Genomic DNA, 22,760 nt, shown 5'->3' with positions numbered 1-22,760 from the left:
AGTATCTCAAACTAAAAAAAGAAAACCATCTACAAACACATTTGCTTGAAAGAGTGTGGCCAATTTAGGCCCTTGGAGAAGACGGGAGGCCTAGAAAGCAGAACATACTTCATACTTCATACTTCAGAACAGTCTTCTCTGTGACAGAAGTCGTTCCTTTCTAGAAATGGCCTCTTTTCTGAATCCTGACTAGAAGCAGTACCTGAGCAGAAGCAGGTTTCCGAACCTGGCTATGATATCTTTCCTTAAGCCCTTATTTTAGTGGATATGACGTGGAGGAGGGGGGAGTTCCTAGCTATGTTAGCTATCATCACAAGCCTCCTATTAAAACTAGAGCTTTGTTATTACTATACCTTTCTTCTGGTGTTTCATAAAAGAAAGAGAAAGAAAGAAAAGAAAGAAAAGAAAGAAAGAAAGGAAGAAAGGAAGAAAGGAAGAAAGGAAGAAAGAAAGAAAGAAAGAAAGAAAGAAAGAAAGAAGTCCCTGTGGTATTTCTTATTTATTGAAGGTGTAACTTGCAGTTTGCCCAGCCCCACAGCTGGGAAAGGGCACAGGCATTTTACTTTATCAGAGCAAATATTCATCAGAAAACGCAAGTGAAAGTTGAAGCTGGGCCTTCCACTTTCAACCCTCAGCAAGTTCTCCACCCCACCTACACGGAGCTTTCACCGAAGGAGCTGGATGAGGCCCATCCTGCTCCTGCACACCCACCACCACAGCGTAACTTTTGTGCCATTACCTTTGGCACAGCTGCTTGAAATAACACTGTAGCTCTTCCAGTAAGAGTGAATGTGGACATATCTTGGCAGAACTGCACCAAGAGAGTGCAAGAGAGGTGGTGAGGTGCCTCCAGCTAGGAAAAGCTAGACAATATTGCACCGGCAACCACCTCTGCCAGAGCGGCTGTGAAATACTTGGGGGGGCGTCACAGAAGTAGATATCGTAGGTCTCAGACAACTTTGCAGCATTTTGCTCTCAGCGTAGTAAAAAATGAAGCATGATGCTTAAAAAGGAAACTTACAAACCAAGCAGAATTTTGCCAAACAGATAAAGTCAAGTTATTTTTTTCCTCACAATAGTCCATCTTGTGATTTCATTAACAGAAGTGACGTGCTAGTTCAAATCAGATATTTTCCATCATTAAAACATCCACAAGCAAATTTGTCTCACATAACAGTTGAGTAACCACGCTGAGAGTACAAGCTCAGGGGAACAGAAAGTGAAAATACGGTCCTAGCAGCATGATTTAAATTAATTAAACAAGCGTTAATACCTTCAAGCATTCGCACACTATGGCTTCAAATCTTTGGTGGGAAAAGCTATAATTTATATGTTCTACCATTTTAATATTTTCTATGTATTAGATATATACAGTAGCTGTGCTAGCTGATGCTCTAAACAAAAGATACAGTTGAAAACACATGCTATAATAATTAAAATGTTATGCTGACACTATCTTTCTTCTAGGATCTTGTAACATCTGTATTGACTGTGATAAGCATTGATTATCTGGAGTGATGTAAATATTTGGGGAGTTAATAACAATCAGGAGTTCAGTGCATGCTAAGACACCAAAGATAAATCACAGGAAATTCAGATCAAAGCAGGTTTGTGAATAAGCTTGTTTTTATAGTTAATGACTAACTATAAAGTGCATATACACATTTCTTTTCTCCAATGAAATGCACAAGGAAATGTCATAAAGAAACATCCCATCCTGTGTAGCATTTCTGTACATCTGTCGAATTTCCATATGTAGAGAGGAGGATGTCAACACACAGCACTACAAAGACTGAATTGATCCAATCCATCAAGTACTTAACATGCACTTTTAAAATCATTAAAAAGTTCTTTGAATTATTAAGACCTTTTTTCAAAAGAAAAAAAAAAGAAGCCCACAACTTATAAATCTTGCATTTCCTGAGAGGTTAATTTAAGGATGCTGGGGTCAGCAGTTATCCAGTTCTAGCAAAGATTCTGAAATTTCCCTTCATGTACGGCCTGATACTGAGCCTTTTTTTTTTTTAAGAAAAAAAAATGCAGTTTCACCAGTTAGATATCTTACACTCATTATGAACCTTATTTTGAAGAGTGAGCACATGCTGAAGCCACTGAACTGAGACTCTTTTCAGTTTATCAAAATAGGTACAGAAATAACTGGTGGTCTATGACCTACTCCTTACATGGATACAGATAGATACACAGTAAACTTTTCAGAATATTAAGTAACCCTTAACTAAATCTAAAAGCCCATTATGATCTCCCTCCCCCCTTCTCTTTAGCCTCACCTATTGACATTGAACTTTCAAAGCTACTCACTTTCTCCTGCCCCCAACACTTTATCATAGCCCTCTGCCTAAAACACACTCCCTTTATTACCTGCTATTTAACTGTTCCTGGGTCCGTCATAACATAACTCAGTCTTCATATCCTCTAGAAACTCTTTCTTGATACACCCTACTCTGGGTCAAGTGCATTTTCAAGGTACTCCCACAGCACCCTGTACTTATCCCTACCAAAATATTTACCACATTGTACTGAAATGGCGATTTATCTTGTCCATCTCTCTAAAAGTCTATGTGCTATTTTGAATCAAGGGCCAAGTTTTATCATCTTTATATTCTCAGAGCATAGCATATAGCATCCACTCAATACACGATCAAGTGAATAAGAAAGTAAGTCAATGACACATTCATTCTCCTGATATAATGTGATTCTGAGAAAGACCCTACCAGAGGTGTCCCACATCCAGAATAGAATGAAGACTTATTCTAAGCAAGTTTCAGGGATCCAGAGTGTCTTTGACTGGTCTCAACCATTTGAGAAGATATAGATCCTTTGAGATCTAAGAGCAAAGAAATCTAGAGAAGAAGCTAAGAGAAAAGCTAAAGTCAGTCAAGCTTTGCAAAGTAGAACAAAGCTAGTAGGTAATCAATATAATAACCAATATTTTTAAAATAACATAAGCTAGTAAAATGCTCCCCAAACCTGGTTGATTCCTCTCCTGAGTATTTATTCCAGAGGCAGAAGATGGGAGGAAGTGATTGAGGGAAGGGAAGGAAACATGTCCACAGGACATATACTAAAAGATTTATAACAAATTTATTTTATTTTTTTAGTGTTTATTTATTTTTGAGAGAGAGGGACAGAGCACAAGCCGGGGCGGGGGGAAGATGGGCAGAGAGAGAGGTAGACACAGAATCTGAAGCAGGCTCCACTGAGCTGTCAGCACCAAGCCCAATGCAGGGCTCAAACTCATGAACTGTGAGGTTCTAGCTGAGGTCGGACACTTAATTGAGTGAGCCACCCAGGCGCTCCTATAATACATTCATTTATGATAGCCAGGAATTGGAAACACCCCAGGTGTTCCTCAACAGAGGGATGGCTAACCATTTTGTGATATATCCATAGAATGAGATACTACTCATTAGTAAAACAAACAAACAAACAAACTACTGATACACCCAATAACATGCATAAATCTCAAAAACATGCTGAGTGAAAGAAGCCTTACACAAGAATCACATATTGTGTGATTCTCTTTCTATGAAGTTCTAAACAGGCAAAACTAATCTATCATGAAAAAAAAATCAGAACAGCAAATGCTTATTCTGGAATGGGTCATGAGGAGACTTTCTAGAGTGATGGTAGTGTTCTGTATCTTACACAGACATAATCTGTGTGACCTATAGGTTGCACAGGTGTATATATTTGTTAAAATGTACCAAATGGTACACTTAGGATTTGTGTCTTTCACTATATGTAATTTCTACCTTAAAAATAATAAATAAATGAGTCTTGGTTCATGATATACCTGCTGAATGAAATGTGTAGGCATGAGGAATACGAACATTGTTAACTTACTTTGAAATGCATCAAAGATGAGATGACAGATGAATAAAGTGATGAAAAGATGAGAGACGCACAATAAAGCAAATAGAGCAAAATGTTCATTGTAGACTCTAAGTAATAGGTATATGGCAATTCACTGTATAATTCCTTCAAATTTGCTACATTCAAAAAAATTTATAATGCAATATTGGAGGTGAAGTATATATTTTGAATCCCCCATCCCAGAGTTACTGGGGCAGAGGTATAAACTTGTCATTTATCTACATATTATTAAGCTGGCCAAATTGTTGTTCTGTTTTTTTTCACACAGCCATCAGTTGCAGGTCTATAGCATTAATATTTAGGATACTGAAATCTGACCCAATCTAATAATATTTTGAGAACCTACACCTCAACCTCAAATTTTCTCTCCCATTTATTGCAAATTGATGCCTAAAATTCCACCAACACAGATTCACTCCATGAGGGAAAAGTAAAAAAGCCAGTAAATCAGTAATTTACCCACAATGGCAAAATAATATAATAGAGCTTTCTCAACTGGCAGTTATCTGAGTATGTATTTTGCAGGCAGGTATGGCAGAGCAAGAATGGAAAAATCAAAAGGAATACGAGCACGTAAAAATGCCCAAGACAATCTTGCCTCCTCTCAGCTGTCCCTCAAACGTGCCATCCAGTGAAATGACCAAATGCAGCAAATCTCTGGGATATTGAAGGAAAGCTATTTTCCCCCTCTAGGCCTCAATTACTTCAACTGTGAAACAGAGACTATCTTTCCTAACTATAATCTATCATGGTTCCAAGACAGAGTTACCAAACAAAATACAGGATGCTTGGTTACATATGAATTTCAGATAAACAGTATTTTTTTTAATATAAGTATGTCCTTACTGGGGCGCCTGGGTGGCTCAGTCGGTTAAGTGTCCGACTTCCACCCAGGTCATGCATGATCTCACGATCCGTGAGTTCGAGCCCCGCGTCAGTCTCTGTGCGGACAGCTCAGAGCCTGGAGCCCGTTTCAGATTCTGTGTCTCCCTCTCTCTCTGCCCTTCCCCTGTTCATGCTCTGTCTCTCTCTGTCTCAAAAATAAATAAACGTTAAAAAAAATTTTTTTTTAAAAGTATGTCCTTACTATTGTATTGCACATACCTATTCTTAAAAAAAAAAAATCAAGATTTACTTGATGTTCACATTTAACCGGGCACTCAGCTTTATCATTGCTGCTTGTTTGTTTGCCTTTTGCTAAATTTGGCAACTCTCTTCCAAGGGAATGCAAACATTAAAGTTTTAGCTCAGAATCACTGCTATTTTGATTAAAACTGCCTATGACTGTGAAGCCAGAGACTCATTTGGAAAAGTATAATTATTATGTGTGCAAAGGATTTCAGTATATGATGCAGATGGCATGCTCAAGCCACAGGTATTCAGGGGAGGGATCCTGGTTTTCCTGAAAGCCAATGCTTGATTCTTCAGAGGCCATAGTGTGTCCAGCCTAAAAGGAATAGTGGATGCAGACAGATACTAAAAGACATGCCCCAAGATCTGTGAATTGACCAACAGTCTCCGTGTATAAAACTCAGCACAAGATTAGTGAGAATGAGGGAGAAATACTTCATTTGGATCAGTACATCAACTTGACACAAGTTGGAGAAGGACTGCTTTAACTGAGCCCAGCTCCAACCAAATGCCTTTATGCCAAGTCAATGCAGAATCAAGAAGATACTTCTTACGTGTCTGAAGTTACAGGGCGTTCAAACAGCAGACATTAAATGACCACCCTGGAGTCTACAAGAGGTCACTGGGGCTAACTGAATACTCCATTGTTTTATTTTAAATCCCATGTGAAATGGTCACAGATAAAAAATGAGGTTTTCCTAAAATGCTGACTGAATCTGTTTTGTGAGAAACAGGGTGGGAAGCAGAAAGGCTGAAATCCCTCTGCCTGAGCATTCAGCTTCAGGGTGGGGAAGTTAACTATTTCATATTTAAAGGTTAGATTTAATTTCCTAAATCAGGTACCAAATTTGGAGGCCACTAGGGTAGGAGTCAGACCCAGAAATTGTCTTGTTTATTCTTGTTCATCCTCATAAACACAGACTATTGTGAAGGAAGTTTGAAAAGAGTTAAGTAATAAAAAGTTGCTGCCTGATAAATGTTGACCTTCAGAGTGTGCACTGGCAGTTTCTTCCAGGCTCCTTGTAACGTGCAACCCCTTTACATGGTGGGCAAGAATTTTGAGTCAGGAATGTGTGACGTATTGCATGGGCTTTTGAAACCTTGACACCAACTGAGGTCATGCCTAAAGAAACAAAAAAGTATTTACCTAAATTCAATCTGGTCTTCACATACACATGGATACAAATTATATTTCATATTTTCTGCAAACATTTTAAATTCATTTTCCCTTTCTTTATAACACAATGTATTGTCTTATGCTAGTTTAATTTCTCAGCTATTGTTCATTCCACGCATTGAGTCCTCTACATATAAGCTTTTTTTTTTTTAAGACTATGCATTAACTTCTCTTTCTATAACCCCTGACCAGCTTTTTCTTTGCTTGTTGTAACAGTTTGTACTATACAGAGGCACCAGGATTAATTGTGTCTCCAGTCATTATCTTGTCCTTGTTTTTTTCAGACTTGTGGCCTCTGAAATTTTTCAAAACAGCTCAGGGCCTAAAAAGACATCTTCTTCACAATAGCATAAACTAATGCTTTGTAGACCCAACAATGGATGTTTATTGCACCTTACAAAACTACTTTAATTACTTTCAGATTACTGGTTTTATTCAAATGGATTCATTCTCAGCTAAGGACGCCTGTGGACATTTACAAAAAGTCTTTATAATGCAGTGTTTTATGAAGAATGATTACAATATTCTCCCCTGCTCATATAAAAAAAGAAAAAATAAAAGGAGATGGATTTGTAGTAAATAAAAAGAAAAGTTTAGGTATTAATGTAACAGGAAGGTTTTCACTGTATATAATATGAGTTGAAAGCCTGGCATCTTAAGACTTAATTTTGTCTCAGTGAGTCCTGGCCTTGTTCCCACACAGTAACTACATCGTCATAATCAGGTTAATATGTACCAGTTCACTGAGCTTAACCAAACCTCTAGTTTATACTGACCCATTTATTTGGACATAATATAATATATATGTATTTCTTTACCCTTGGCATCCAATGAAAGGATAAGATGTTTCAATATATCTATTTCCACATTACTTGAGTATATATTCCACATTACCCCAAAACATAAGCAATTTGTCTCAAATTCTTAACTTATAAATAAAAACAATTTAGCTAATGTGTACTGAACACTTAGTCTGTCAGACACTATGCTAAGTGCTTCATTTGTATTGTGTCATTTAACCTTTACAACATCTCCATGAAGGATCTCTAATATCCTCACTCTACAGATACAGAAATGGAGTCAAAAGGAAGTTAAGTAACTTATTCAAAGTCCAAAGCAAGCAGCACAGTCAAAATTCAAACACAAGACTCCAAAGCCCATGATGCACCTATCTTTTAATTATACATGTATTTGATTATATATATTCGATTATGTTAATTATAACATACTCAATTTTTAGGTTGGCTAATACATAATTCTGTAACTGCAAGTTACGAAGACAAGGCTAAATGATATCTAACTTTCCTATGACTTTAATCGTATTTTAATATGCTATCTAAAACGCCAGTGCCTGTACAATGAATTAAAATAAATTCCAACATAAGCTTAGCAGGTGTAAACCTGTGCTTGCCTTCAAAGCAACACTTGTATATACATAAGCCATGTGGCATAGCTTTTTCATGTAAGCAATAAAAATAACCGGGACACATGAAAACATTGCCCTCAGAGGAAAACCATTACAAAATATTATCTTCTTGCACTAACATTTCTACCTTTTAACAGGCGACAAGTCAACTGACATGGGAAACACTTCAGTTAAGTTAAAATGGTCAAACTGGTTTTGTCTAAACACAATCCATATAGTCCCCTTGTAAAGGTCTTATTATAAGTCATAAGGAATTTGAGACTCCCTTAATATATAAAAATATAAAGCTGCTCAAGCGTGTTGACAAATGGGTTTAACTCAGATATTTGGAATCACACCCAAAATTTTCTCTCTGCATTCTCCTTCTTGATGGAACTTTGATTCTAACATTAGGCTTTCTCATTTAGAATACTTTCATAGTCAGTCTGAGGCAAAATCATGAAGTCAAATTGCTTTGTGTTTGGTCTATGAGATATTGTGATTTATAAGAAACATGTATTTGGCCATTCAGATTTTTCATATATATTTGGTCTTCTCCACAGTTCCTGGCTCATAGCTCTTAAAATCCTTGGATTTACTAGGTGATAAAAGCCATAAAGACATCTTTTCTTATGTTAATGAGGTGACTTTGAGACTCTACCTAGGGATCAAAGATGCTTGCCAAGGGAATCAACCATGTCCTAGTCCCATTCCCTGACCCCCCGGGGAGAGAAGAGGGACAGAAGGTTGAATCAATCATCAATGGCCATTGGTTTAATCAATCATGCCTATATAACGACAGCTCCATAAAAATCCAAAAGGGGGCACCTGGGTGGCTCAGTCGGTTAAGCATCCAACTCTCGATTGTCACTCAGGTCATGATTTCATGGTTCATAAGACTGAACCCTGCATGAGGCTCCGTTCTGACAGCACAGAGCCTGCTTGGGATTCTCTCTCTCTCTCCCTCTCTATCTGCCTCTTCCCCGCTCATGCACATGCTCACTCGCTCGCTCTCTCTCAACATACATAACTTTTAAAAAAATCCAAAAGGACTGGGGATCAGAGAGCTTCTGGGTTGGTGAACACAGGGAAATTTGAGAACACTGGCACACTCAGGTCATGGAAGCCCTGCCCCTTTCCCCATACCTAGCTATGTTATATCCTTTTATAATACACTAGTGATCTAGTAAGTAAAATGTTTTTCTGAGTTCTATGAGACACTCTAGCAAATTAACCAAACCCAAAGAGGGGGTTGTAGGAACCTCCAATTTATGTCCAGTTGGTCAAAAGTACAGGTGACAACCTAGGCTCTTGACTGGTGTCTGGACGGGGGGGCAGTCTTGAATGACTGAGCCCTTAACCTGCAGGATGTGATGCTATCTCTAGTAGATAGTGTCAGAACAGAGTTGAATTCTAGGATACCCCACTGGTATAGAGAATTACTTGGAGACACACATGTTGGAATTGGTCTTAGAACTTCAAAATAGTCTCCTCTCCATTGTTAAGAACTCCAGCTACTTTTTCTCTAAGCTTCTATCTTCCTTCCGCACTTCTTTCACAACCTGCTGTCCTGGGTTCTTTCACCCTCTCATTTCATTGGTAGAGAAAAGCAACAAGACTGCTAGTCTAAGATAATGCATCCTTTGGAGCAGAATTCGAGGCACCAAGGCTCTGAACAGGGAGGCATTTGGGATTAAGATCAAAAGAGGTTCAAAAGCATGAAACTCTTATATTCATGCTAGCATCAGTCTATAGATAAGTAACTTGAGACAATACCTCCCTCCCTCCCGTAAAGTTATGGAAGAGGAAAAAAACAAAAGAGCAAAAAATTAAAAAACTTTGCCTTCTATATTTGAAATAGAAATCAGAGTCGAGGGAATCTACAGAAAGTATAGTCCTTAGTCGTCCTTCATTCTAAAGTAAGAAACCCACCAAAAGTAAAAGCAAAATTAACGAATCCCACTGCAATGTTTAGCAGCCTTAAAGAAGGCACCAAGAGAACGAGATGTCTCACTGGGTGTAGCTCAGATTCCTATCGTGAATTTCTAAGACAGAGAAGTGAAGTGCCCCAGTGAAGGCACTTTTATTGCACAGTGATTAGTAAAAAGCTTTCAAGCGTAAAGGATAAAATAAGAATTTAATTGAGAAAAGAAATTATAAATTCCAACTAGAAAAGAAGAGATTTTCCATGCGTTTTATAAAATAATGATAATGAGTAACAAATTGCATTGATATTTAGATTCCATAGGATACATTTAAAAAAAATGACGTAGCCATTTATTTTAGTTTTAAGGTAATCCATTTCCAGACCTACACATTCCATATATACTCTCCTAAACTGATCTGCTTAAGAGCAAGCCACGGTCAGGGCATCACACCTATTCTCCTTTTGCACCTTCCTTGCACAATTGCCCTTTACCCTCTTTACAAAAGAAAGGCATACTTCTTGTCCTTTCTGATTCTTATTATGGTACATTGTCCCTAAAGTATGAGTTCTTTGAGGTGGCAAAGGGACATGAAATATTCATGTCTTATAAGCCTCTGTTAACTGAGACATGAGTCTGCTTCTCAGCTGTGTATTTTGCATGATTTCAAGGTGGCAAAAAGTTTCGCATTGACCTTTGACAGCTCAGCACTACATCCTGGGTAGAAGTAACACATGTCAAAGGTAACTGGTAGTTCTATTTCCTTGGCGGTGTATTGAATCTCATAAAAGAAACGTTTTCATTACTTTTCCAAAAGAATATTGGGTAGCATAGAGCGATATTCATTTCTTCTCCTTGGAAATGTCTCCAACTTGTCCTCAACCATTTCTCTGATTATGTATTTACTCTTCCAATACATTTATTTAATTTAAATTAACTCAACAGGAAGATGTTGGGGATGCAAATGTTACAATTGCTCTTAAAATATAATCACTAGTGGAACTTTTTTAAGCACTGCACTTCCTAATAGCCCAATTACTTACCTTCCTTTAATGTTAGTTTTTATTGAATCTGGTCTCAACTAGCACATGTGGTATTTATTTATAAGATACATGAGCTAATTGAAGGGGAAAAACAGCCATGTCCATCATCTGAAGAGATAGGATCTCAATAAAATTTTACTTTTGATATTTAGTATTCACCAAAATGTGAGATGTATTTATGTTATTGTTTTAATCAGGCATGCACTAATAATAGTGTAATATTTCAACCCAAAAGATGTTTTTAATAACATTTTCAAACTTCAAGCTACTTATTGTAAGTTTTTTTAATTCATTCATTTAAAAATAATAATAAACTCGGGGCACCTGGGTGGCTCAGTCAGTTAAGGCTCTGACTTCAGCTCAGGTCATGATCTTGCACTCTGTGAGTTTGAGTCCCACGTCTGGCTCTGTGCTGACAGCTCAAAGCCTGGAGCCTGCTTTGGATTCTATGTCTCCTTCTCTCTCTTCCCCCCCGCCTTTCAGGCTCTGTCTCTGTCTCTGTTTCTGTCTCTCTCTCTCTCTCAAAAACAAATAAACATTAAAAAATTTTTTTAAAAAATCATAAACTCATTCATGTTAATATAAATTTCATGTTTTATGAAAAATAGCTACACTTTCAAAAAACAAAACAAGTTAGTAAGAAGAATGATGCTATTTTACATTTTTGCAAGTATCTTTATTTTTTTTAAGAAGGGAGAGATGGGCAGAGACAGAAGGAGAGCAAGAATCCTGAGTAGGCTCCACACTGTCAGAGCAGAGCCCGATGCGGGGCTCGAACCCACAAACTGTGAGATCATGACCTGTGCAGAAATCAGGAGTCAGCTGCTTAACCAACTGAGCCACCCAGGTGCCCCTTTCCAAGTATCTTTAACATCTGGCTTAGAAGACAATCACATTCTCATACCTGCTTCTGCATTTAACCTATCTGATAATCCATTCGGTTAAAGTATATGAAGAAAATCTAGTCTCTCAAAGATAGGTAACTGGAAAAGATAAGAGTGTTTTAATTAATCTTTTACCATTGTAGATACCCTTTTTTGACAATGCACTAAAACTCAACAAGTGGTAGTTCCTTAAGGGTTAGTTGCACTGTGAATCTGAAAGCATATCAGGAAAGTTTTCATGTTCTGTTACATTAAAATCCATTGACATATCTTCTGCTTTGAATGGATGTTTTTCCTGTGCATGAGTTTGAACATTCTATACTGGTTATTCAGAAAATATGCATTCACTGAGTTAGAAATTTTCCAGGTGTTGACACATTTCATTATGCAATATCAAAAATTCATGTTAGCTATCACCACTGGTGTCATGAGAAAAGTCTTGACATTTGGGGAGGCTGCCATGTTCCCAGCAGCAAATACAAATTTTCCAAACTTTAAGTTTTGCCTGAAAGCCTTATGTGTATCTCTGACCACAAATACTATCAGTTGTTTTTCTTGACACAACAGACTCACTTGGTTCATTTTTAGAAAAAAAAAAAATGTCTAACAAACATCTAAGTCTGAAGAATCAAGACAAATCTAGTTTGTCAACAGTTCTTTCAAGTAAAATGTGGTTCCATGAGAAAAAAAAAAAGTAACTAGTTCAGTTATCAACCAAAACAATTGCAAAATGCTTTTGCTTGAAATAACTATGTGTATTCCCACACTGGCACACAGAATATCAAAAAGATGCATATTCAAGGGTCAAGATTTAATAAAATTAAAGAATATTCTTAAGTGCAACTGGCATTTTCTTCACCATGATTGTATGGGAAGGAGATACACACTCACCAATAACTCATAGGGTTGAGTGCCTATCTTGATCCACGCTAAAGTGCCAGCAGTTATATCCACCATATGCTTTTGCATACAGGCCAAGCCAGTGGGAAAAGGCAAATAACCACTTCTCATTATGAAAATATCACTGACCTGGCAGATAACCTGAAACGGCCTTCAGAATTCCATTGTCCGTCAGCCACATAGCAGGACCATGGGGCTAAGCTTTTCTGATTCCATTGGATACATTTAGAAATTAATCTAGCAACTTACTTTAAAATTTTAAACATTTGCATTTCATCAGAAATTACTACTATTCTACTTTATTCATTAACGCAAAACAAAATTGTAGATGTCCACTTAGTTTTTCAAAGCAGAGTACTTACTTCTTCAAAGATCTTTTAGGGAAAATATGAGTCAAAATTTTTGAAATTCATTCCTAAACCCAGATAAGCAGAAGAAAAAAAAGATGATAGGAAATGGAGCCGCATTCACTGTGCTTTTATCTGGATTTTGTCTTAATGATAGTTTTCCATCAAAAAAGTTCATTAGAGGATTCAGAAATATTAAAGTATCTTTGTCTTCAACTCTCCATAAATTCCCATTTCTTAAATTTAAAAATAGCATGTGAAAATTATTTAAAGCAATAGATCCTATAACCCTACTGCCTTCATGTAACTCTGTATTTATACATTATTCACAATAAGCACCTACAATTTATTTAAATGAAATTGTGGTGTACAGAACCATTCCATAATGTAGAAATTTAAAAAAAAAGGGGGAAGGATAAAGAAAATAATGATACCATGAAAAATACACTGTTGACACTTCATTTCTACCAGTCTTTTCTTTATGTGTACACATATTTTACATAGACATACACACCAACTCACAGTTAGCATCATTTTATGCCTGTTTAAGCTTCCTTCCTTTTCTTGAACTTTATAGGCATTTTTCCATCTGTTTAAATACAGTTTGAAAACATAATTATTAATGACTGAGTAATATTCCATTGTGTATGCTCTAAAATATATTATTTTCTCTCATCTCCAATTTTCTTGGTATTATATATCAGGCCACATAAATCTTTGTATACGTGTATGATTATGTCTCTAAGACAACACCTTACTTACCAGGGGAATTAGTCAAAAGGTCAGAACTATTTTCATGCCATGTTCCTACCAGGAAGATTATACCAACTTACTTCCCACCAGCATTATAATAGCTTATTTCTCCAAATGCCTGCTAACATCAAATACCACTTTGTCCCCCATATTCCCTAAACTAATAAGTAGGAAAAGTTTGTGATTAAATTTATACTTCTTTGTGAATATTTTTCCTTAATTTACTTTCTGGTAAATATTTTCTACTGTGTCTTGCCTAACCTTATCTTTTGCCCATTTTCTCTTCTCATTTCAGGGGTCTAGTGTTTTTGCTAATCCATTTTTATGAAGTCTTTTTATGTTTAATATAGTAGCCCTTGGTCTCTCAAGCACCAGTGATACATGATTTCTTAATATTTTTATTGTTGGTTTTTTTTTTTTTGAGAAAGAGAGAGAGAGAGAGAGTGAGCACAAAGTGGGGGAGGGATAGAGAGAGAAGGAGAGAGACTTTTAAGCAGGCTCCATGCCCAGCACATAGTTGGACACAGGCATTGGTGTTACAACTATTACATCATGACCTGAGTCAAAATCAAGAGTCAGATGCTTAACTGACTGAGCCACTCAGGTGCCCCTGATTTCCTAATTTTTTATTTGTCTTTTAAGTTTATATTTTCAAGAATGATGTACTTTTATTTTTAAGTAAAATATAGCCATTTTTACTCAGTATTTATCTTAATATTTTAATTTTTAAAAATATCTCCCCTAAGAATCACTCCTAAGAATGTAGAGAACTTACTTTGGTTACAGGTAAGAGGTGATATGTAACTTTATGTATGGCAAATTTTTAAACAATTCTCTCAGCATTGTTAATGAACTTTCCTTTCTTCACCAACTTATACTATCTTGTGTTAAATGCAAAATCCTTTCATATACTAGGATCTATTTCTGAGTTATTTGGGCCTACTAGTCAGTCTGGTGATTCTTGTACCAAAACCACATTCTTTTTATTATTTAGGAGGAAATGTTCTTCCTCACATGCCTTTTTTTCAAATTTTCATAAATATTCTTTTTTCTTTCATTGAAATCTGGACTCATTTAACCAAGTTAGAAAAAAAACTGGAATTTGAAATGTAGCTGAAATCAATCTAAAAGTAATTTAAAAATAAACATCTTTGTAATATTCAGTCTTCTTATCCAAGAAAAGGGTAATGTTCCCATGTATTTGTTTTACTTTATATTCCTCTGTAAAGCTGTACTCTTCACATACATCCTACATTTCTTATTAAATTTATTAAGTATTTTAATTGTTGTGTCTACTGGGAAGATATTTTATTCATCATATTTCTAGCTTGTTATACAAGTTTATAGAAAAATTATCGGTTTTGATAATGAGCTAAGTAGCCACTTTACCAAATGGTTTTTCCTAATGGTTTTTTCAGTTGATATGTTTGGAGGGACCATAAAAATAATCTGAAAGTAAGCATATTTTTTCTTCTTCTTTAATACCCTGTAATTCTTAATAATTTCTTGCTTCATGCTTACTTTTAAAAGTTTTTTTAATGTTTATTTGTTTTTGAGAAAGAGAGAGACAGCACAAGCAGGGGAGGGGCAGAAAGAGGGAAACACAGAATCCAAAGCAGGCTCCAGGCTCTGAGCTGTCAGCACAGAGCCCAACACAGGGCTCCAACTCATGAGTCATGAGATCATGACCTGAGTCAAAGTCAGAAGCTCAACCAGCTGAGCCACCCACGTGCCCTTGCTTCATGCTTACTGAAACAGCTAGAATTTCTAGGATAATGTTAAATAATAATAATGATTACCATCCATCCTTGTTCTCAAATTTAGTAAAAATAGTTCTAATGTTTCTATTTAGTACATTGTTGGTTATAGATATTTTATTTTAATCAAGCTAAAGAATATTTCTGGTAATAGTTTATCATTATAAAGAATCAATATAGAATGTTATTAATACTACCTTAGCATCTTTTGTGATGATTTTTTTCACATATTGATAATACACACAAATAGACTCCCTGATAATAAATAAAAACTCTCTTTGCTGTAAATTAGTTGTTGTTCTTATGCTCGTGTAACTTTGAAGTTTTGTTTGTATATACACTCAAAAATAAAATCTGCAAAATGAATTGTCATTTTCCTTTTTTGTGTCCTCTTTGAAAAGTTTTATATCATGGTTATACTTTTAAAATGTAAACTTTCCATAATGTTCCAAGCAGAGTTCTTTGAGAAAAAAAAAAAATAAGCCACTAGAAAAAACATTAGCCCTACAACCTTGTTTATTCAAAATAGTAATAATATTTTAAATTTCTCTCAGTTTATTAATCTATTCAAGCCTTTTCCCCCATGATTACATTTTCATAATTTGTAAGAATATATCTGCTAGTCATTACTTTTTCTCATTTATATTTAATATTGTTTTCCCTTTCTTTAAAATACAGGTCAGAATTTTCTCAATGTTTTTGCAAATAACCAACCCTTAAACTAAGTTATCAAATCTCTGCTTTCCTGTTTCTGACTTGTTATTATACCTATGCTTTTGTTATGGCTTTCTCTTATTTTCCTAAAGTTTGTTTTATTATTTGTGTTCTAATATTTTATGTTGAATGTGTGTTGATGTGTTTTCATTATTTCTTTTTATTTTTAAATCATTTAATCTCTCAATATATGAGTATCATTTTGTGGCAAAAAAAAAATCCACTGATGATGACAAATATTTTTTCATGTTTTCTAAATAGCTATTGTGGTTTGACTTCCTTTTTTGCCAAATAAGCATTTAGGAGAATGTATGTAAAATATCCCAGGGGATACTCAACAATGATGACTATATTTTTCAAATTTTCTTTTTTCCAATTTGTGTTTTAGCTACCTGATTTATACAAAACTAAGAAAAGTAATGTCTCCAACGATATTTTGTTTCTTATATTTAATTATTCTTTTATGTGGACCTAAAAATGTATAGTGCTTGTGAATCCTATATTTTATGAACAAGTAGTAACCTTCTTCGTCCAATTCTATTCTATTTGTGTTGCATTTTAATAAATCCAAAGTTATCACTAACATCTATTTCTTTTTATAATGAATTTTTTTCATTTTCATCATTTAATAATTGAAACCTTTGTGGAAATTATAAGTAATATATTCTTGGACGTTTTTGAACTTATCTGAGATATTTTGTCTATTAATTTGAATTTTAACTCATCTATTTTTGATTCCTATAACATTTACTTTTGCTTCTCTATGTACCCTTCCAACTTCTTTTCCAAACATGCCATGTGATTTGTGCTTTGTTCTTTCAGCCATGCCGTCCTCACGTAAGATTTTGATGAGCTCTCAGAACCAGACTGGTTTCTTCCCACTCATCTCCACCTCTGCCAGTCCCCAGATTACTGCCACAAAATAACTGTTACATTTTGTATCTTTTCTTTTTAAAGTTGTGTTTGGATTGGAATTGAACTTTTTCCCAAATGCCATAAATTTATTCTAAATTCTGTACCTAAATGTTTTTGATATTCACTGCCATTTCTTTTACAGCACAAAGTCTCCATCCTTGAACTCTTCATTCTGCTCCATCTACCTGGTGACAGATGTAAGCATTTTTTTTTCAAAATAGTAAAAAGAATATAATTTGGAACACTTGAACATGAATTATGTGTCTGGGTATAACATTTTGAAGTCAGTGTCTTTTTCCCTCAAAATTTTCCCATGTAAATTAATGGTATGGTATGCTTCTTAGATTTATGCCATTTCAGGTTAGATAGGTTTCATGGAACACTATGCTTTCAGATAGCAGGGAAATCTATACATATATAAATGTGCACACACACACACACACACACACACACATATACACACAAAGTTTTTGCTACCTACAGGTGTATATTATACTGGCTATAATTATTTATTTTTTTAAACAAATAATAAAACTTTAGTAGTGAGATAAACAATTTCCATATTTTATTAACTACTTGTAATTACTGTTCTTCTCAAATTTATTTGATAAATATTCTACCATAAACTGCTTTGTGGCTAATAATTTCCAATTCAAATGTTTCATGGCCCTGGGCAATTCCCTTAAGCTCCCCAAATAGATAACTTCTATTTACTTTTTGTTCTCTGTAGTACTTACACAATACCACAATACCTTGCACATACAAGTAACAAATATCTGTTATTTAGTTGTTAATTTAAAATGAAATAGACATGATTAAGGAAAAATCTTTTATAGAGTCAACTATTTACATCTGTAGCTAAAACAAAATAAAAATTAAGTAATTTCAGAAATTTGGGGCTTTTGTTAAGCACACCTAAACAAGATCCTAAATAATCCTACAAGTAAAACCATTTATCACTTTGAATTTTACTTTTATTATAAAACAACAAATTATTTATAGTATAGCCCATCAAAATTCTCAATCAGAACAATTATTTCATCATATCTTCTGGCACTGAAGTAGGTGAGATCAAAGCATGAGCTCAAGAGATTTTTTTTCCCATGTATTTTTATCATAGTACGTTTAGCAATTCCATACTTTAACCTGTTCAATTTGTGAGAAGTGGTTTTTGTTTGGTTGGTTGGTTTTGGTGTTTTTTGTTTGTTTGTTTGTTTGCAGGAAAATCACACTACATTTGGTTCCTAGTATGTCAAGGGTTTAGAAAATTTTCACTTCTGAAGATGAGCTCTCTTTTGTGGTTTGGACTGAATTTATGAGTTCTGAAGATCTGTTTAACCAGGAGCTCAGGCATGGTTTACCTAAGCTGAGAAAGCACACCTCCTTCAAAATAGAACACAGAAGGATATGTTCTAAATTCTACATAAGCCTGTAAAATATACTGATGTGGGTGTTAAAAATTTAACAGGAAAGGTTATGAGCGACTAGAAAATCCCCCACTAGCCTAAAGCATGTAAGAAATTCACTTAAGACTCAGAAGACTTAATTTCCCATCTTTTACTGACTTTTAATTTTTATCCACACCAGTTTTATTTAAAAGAGAGGATTTTCCTCCAATAGGTCAACACTATTATCTATCAAAAAGAACATATTCTTTGTCCTTTTCACAGAATCCAAAATCTAGCAAAATAAATAAAAGATAAAATATACAATACTATTTCAATATCATCCCCCTCTTCTATGGAGTTGCCTGTATAAGCGAGTAATTAATAAATACATTCAAGATTCTATAAGTATTAAACTATGAAAAATTTTATTAACACTCAATTATCCAGTCACCAAAAGCAGCTGAATTTTCATGATGCTAGATAATACTTGTTCTATATTTCATCCCTAATGTTCAACTGTTTCAAAGTTGTAATTACTTTTAATCTGGTAGTATTTCCAGGGGGAAAAAAGATTTAGAAAGCAATACTGAATGCTGCGGTGTAAATCATGACATGAAGTTTCTATTCATGGGAAACCTGTTGCAAAAAAATAAAAATAAAAATAAAAAGCAGGTAATAACATACTGTCCCTTGTTCAGACATGTGAAAAAACAAATAACTGATAGATTCATTTTTTTGGTTTGAGATGAAAGGCATTATGCAAATAGAACACTAATTTCCATATCCTTGGGATTATTTTGTTGAATATAAGAATCACTAAATATCTGTCTCAATTATTTTTCTTCTCATTTCTTTCCATGTTTCATTCTCTAAAAATTATGTACAACAATGATTAGCAAACGAAAACAAAAAAAGACTAGAAGGAAATTCACCAAGATATTAACAGACAGTGCTACCAGATAATTAGAGTATGAGTAATTTTGTTTTTCTTGATTTTCCCAAATTTGAAATGATGAATGTGTCTTCCTTTACAATCAAAAGAAGATGTTTTAAATTGTCTGTATTGTTTTCTTTCTGCTTCAGTGAGCACAGTAACAAACTGTCCCATGTAATAGAAATACTGCTAGCTTAACTTTTCACCATCTCATCCTGTTGACATTCCATTCCCAACCTTCCAGGATCCTCAGGCTGGCTTCTAGGGTCCTTAAATAAGCATTTGGTCCATCTCACTGAGCACTCCATACAATGATAAGACCAAGGCTGCATAAAGGTGGAAAATCTAAGAAACACCATTGGTCAGGATCACTGCTTGGAGCCTTCAGAACCACCAACAAAATTCAGTGCAATAAGGACTTCCTAGAAACATGTCCCTCCCCTGGGATGTCTGCAGAAGGCTTCCTTCCTATATAAATTTGCCAGAGTCCTCAACTTGCCCTTCAGGGCAGAAACATTAAATCAATATTCAATTACTTATGACTTTCAATTTTTAATTAACGTGTTTCAACTGGATGGTTGAATGGTCCTTTGTACTTTGAGAAGTCATTATCAGGGGTGTTATCTTCAGCTCCTTTAAAGATAGGTACTTAATTATTTATTAAGTGTATGGTTTACATTGTGTCAGACCTCCAGACACCCAGTGGGAGAGATTATTAAGCAGATTAGAACCAATATCTAAAATTTGCGCACAGTCACTTTAACTAAAGTATAGCCAGGTAGGAATAAATATATTTAACCATATATAGGAAGAGTTGGCTAGAAATCATACACTACCTACCACACACACACACACACACCCTATATCCTGAAACTGTCATTTGCATGTAGATCTGCAAAGCCACATCTTCAAAAAAGAAAGTAGGATTTTGGGGAGACTAAATTCTTAACTTTTTAAAAACAGCTGAACACTTTTAAGAAGCTAGATATCCTTTAACATACCAAAAATGCAATTTTTAAGTAACCTGACAAAATAACTGCATATAGAGAAAAAACCATGATTAACTATTTTCACCTCTAAACCTAAGAAGGAAAAGGAGAATCACCAGTACTGGCAAAACAACTACCATTTAATAAGCAGATTGCTCTGTGCCAAACATCCTGCTAAGAACCTCTATAAGTGTTATCTTAGTTCACTGTCACAAATGCCCAGTAAGGTAGATGTCATTATCTCTAATCTAAGGACAGGGGAACTAGGTCTCAGAAAAAATATCACGCCCTAGATCATCCAGGTGGTGAGTGGTAGAGTGGGAATTCAAGTCCAGCTGTGCTATAATCCAAAACCAATGCTGTTTCTAAGGTCTGACTATACCTCTTTGGACCAGTTACGGATTTAGGATTACAAATACAAGTGGGATTCTTTTTCCTAATCCCATTGCAGCACAAATTTTAAAAATATTCATGCATGTCCAACATTTATCATAACAAAATACGTTAAATGAGTGGCATAATTATGTCCATACAGACAAGTGTGGCAGATGGAAGGCTCCAGTTTCCCTTCATTTTTATATTACACAAAGACATCTACATGAGGAACAAGGTCTCACCACATCCACGCCGAAGGAATTCTTAATGTCTTAGCTCGTGTTAACACTTTCTATCATTTGAAAATGGCTTTTGTAATTGCCAAAATGTCTGCACGCATTTGCTTCTAAATCACAGAAAGATTGTGAAGGAAGTTAAATAGAAAATTAAGAAAGAGGCAAAACACAACAGCCTTTATACTGTCGACCTTGATTCAGAACAAATGATTTAGCTGTAAGCCAGCATTATCCCAGCCCTACTTCCAGCACAGATTTTCTTTGTTTAATGCACTCTGCTCAGCTCTAACAAAGGGAAATGGGTAGGAAGATAATTAGATCTTCTTTTAAAAACGACCTAGCAATAGCATCTTTAAAACCACCTGCATCTTTACAGCAAATGAAATAATACATAAATATAAATGTTTCATGCTGCTATCAAACATTGATAATAAAGGTTTTAATATTTATTGTTACCTTTGGCCAAAGCCCGAGTTCACTCTTTAGTAGGAGAGGCACAGAGAGGTAAGGATCGCCTTTGGGTACTACTGATTGGGATGGTGTCCGCATTAGAATATCCCTGTGGAAAAGGGGGCTTGGGCATGGCATCCTTAATCTTCTTAACATTCTCTTCTCTGCACTCATCTGTAATCAGCTTTCTCTCAAATTCTAATAGGTTCTTCTTCTTTTTTAATATAAGGCTCTGTACTTCCTTACAATCGGGCATATTTAAATGATCCTAGATCCTTCTGTAGTCCACAGAGGGGGTTTTCCTAGATGTGCCCTAGAGATTTCATTGTCCCAACATTAGTAATGACCCCAGGCAAAATGTTTTTCTGTGAACATCAAAGTATTTTGAGCAGTTACTCAAATACCTCATGAATGTGGAGTTCAAGTTTTGTTATCCACACCTCTCTTCAGCTGCTGATAATTGAAGCAAGGTGGGTCAGGGAAGTCTTAGCAAAATTCAGCCAAATGCAGGATGCACACGGTAAGACCTCACAGTTAGTGCCATGGCTTGTACTTTGTGCCAGGCACCGTTCTGAATGCTTTGCAAGCATTAACTTGCTTAGTCTCTACAGCAACCTTATGAGGTAGGTATAAGTTATTATGCCCATTTTAGAGATGGTAAAACTGAGGCACAGAGTCATTATAAAATGTGCTCAAAGGTCACATGATTAGTAAATGGAGGAGCTGAAGCTTGAACCCAAACAGGCTCCAGAACCAGAGCTCAAGCAATACACTGTGCCATGTTGGCCCTGAGGTGAAACCAGAACAAAAAGGGAGCTTCTCATCTCCCTTACCCCTCTGGAGAACCCACTGCCATCTCATTACCACAACCCTTTATCTTTCGCTTGTGACAGAAGAGCAGTGCAGAACACCAGCTTGCAGCTGACCGCACCTGTCCCTGCAGACTCCTTCTGCCCTAAATGCAAGTCATCGCAGTGGACTCAGAACAGCTCACTTCACGTTCCTATCTGGGGCAGATGAATGGGACTCCCTGCTTCCTCTTGAGGCCTTCCTGGTCATTCACACTCTTTTCAAGAGTCTTTTCTATTAAAACTCTGTGTACAAGCAACAATTACCATCCAATGTCCTCTTCATCCCAGGGAGGAAGGAGTCCTTCCTTCCTGCTCTTCTCTGCCAATCCAGCTTCCTCCATTTTCTCTCTTCTGTAGGCCAGCTCAGACAGCTTTGAGTCTGCTATCATATCACTTTTTGTCTTATATTAGAATTATTCAGCCTCACACCCTATTTCTTCTACTAAGTGGTAAACAGGGAAGAAACATCTTTTTTTCTTCTTTGTCTTCCCCACAGCACCTTCATTTTGTTACTTGGGTACTATCCCTTCTTTCCCACACTCAATAACAACCAAAAAAAGAAAAGGACATGCATTCCAGCAACGAACCAGGAACTATATTTCCAAACATATTTTGCACTACAAAATTCAACTTTTTGAAATATTGCCTCAATTTATTTTCAAAAAATATTTTCCTTTAAAGTAATGCTTATT

At 35.6% G+C, this 22,760-nt stretch overlaps 1 long non-coding RNA gene across 2 annotated transcripts in view; it reads right to left on the bottom strand.

The window, feature by feature from the left end:
* Positions 1-22,760, bottom strand: part of LOC113603871 (uncharacterized) — a 309,663-nt gene that overhangs the window by 181,754 nt on the left and 105,149 nt on the right. For both annotated transcript variants that reach the window (XR_003425636.2, XR_008293064.1), the window contains exon 3: positions 6,010-6,148. This is a non-coding gene — a long non-coding RNA (uncharacterized LOC113603871). The remainder of the gene's footprint in view (positions 1-6,009; positions 6,149-22,760) is intronic.

Source organism: Acinonyx jubatus, chromosome E4, assembly GCF_027475565.1.
Source record: "Acinonyx jubatus isolate Ajub_Pintada_27869175 chromosome E4, VMU_Ajub_asm_v1.0, whole genome shotgun sequence".
Lineage (NCBI taxonomy): Eukaryota > Metazoa > Chordata > Mammalia > Carnivora > Felidae > Acinonyx > Acinonyx jubatus.
The sequence above is the reverse complement of the archived record's forward strand: the minus strand, read 5'-3'. Positions and strand labels throughout refer to the sequence as shown.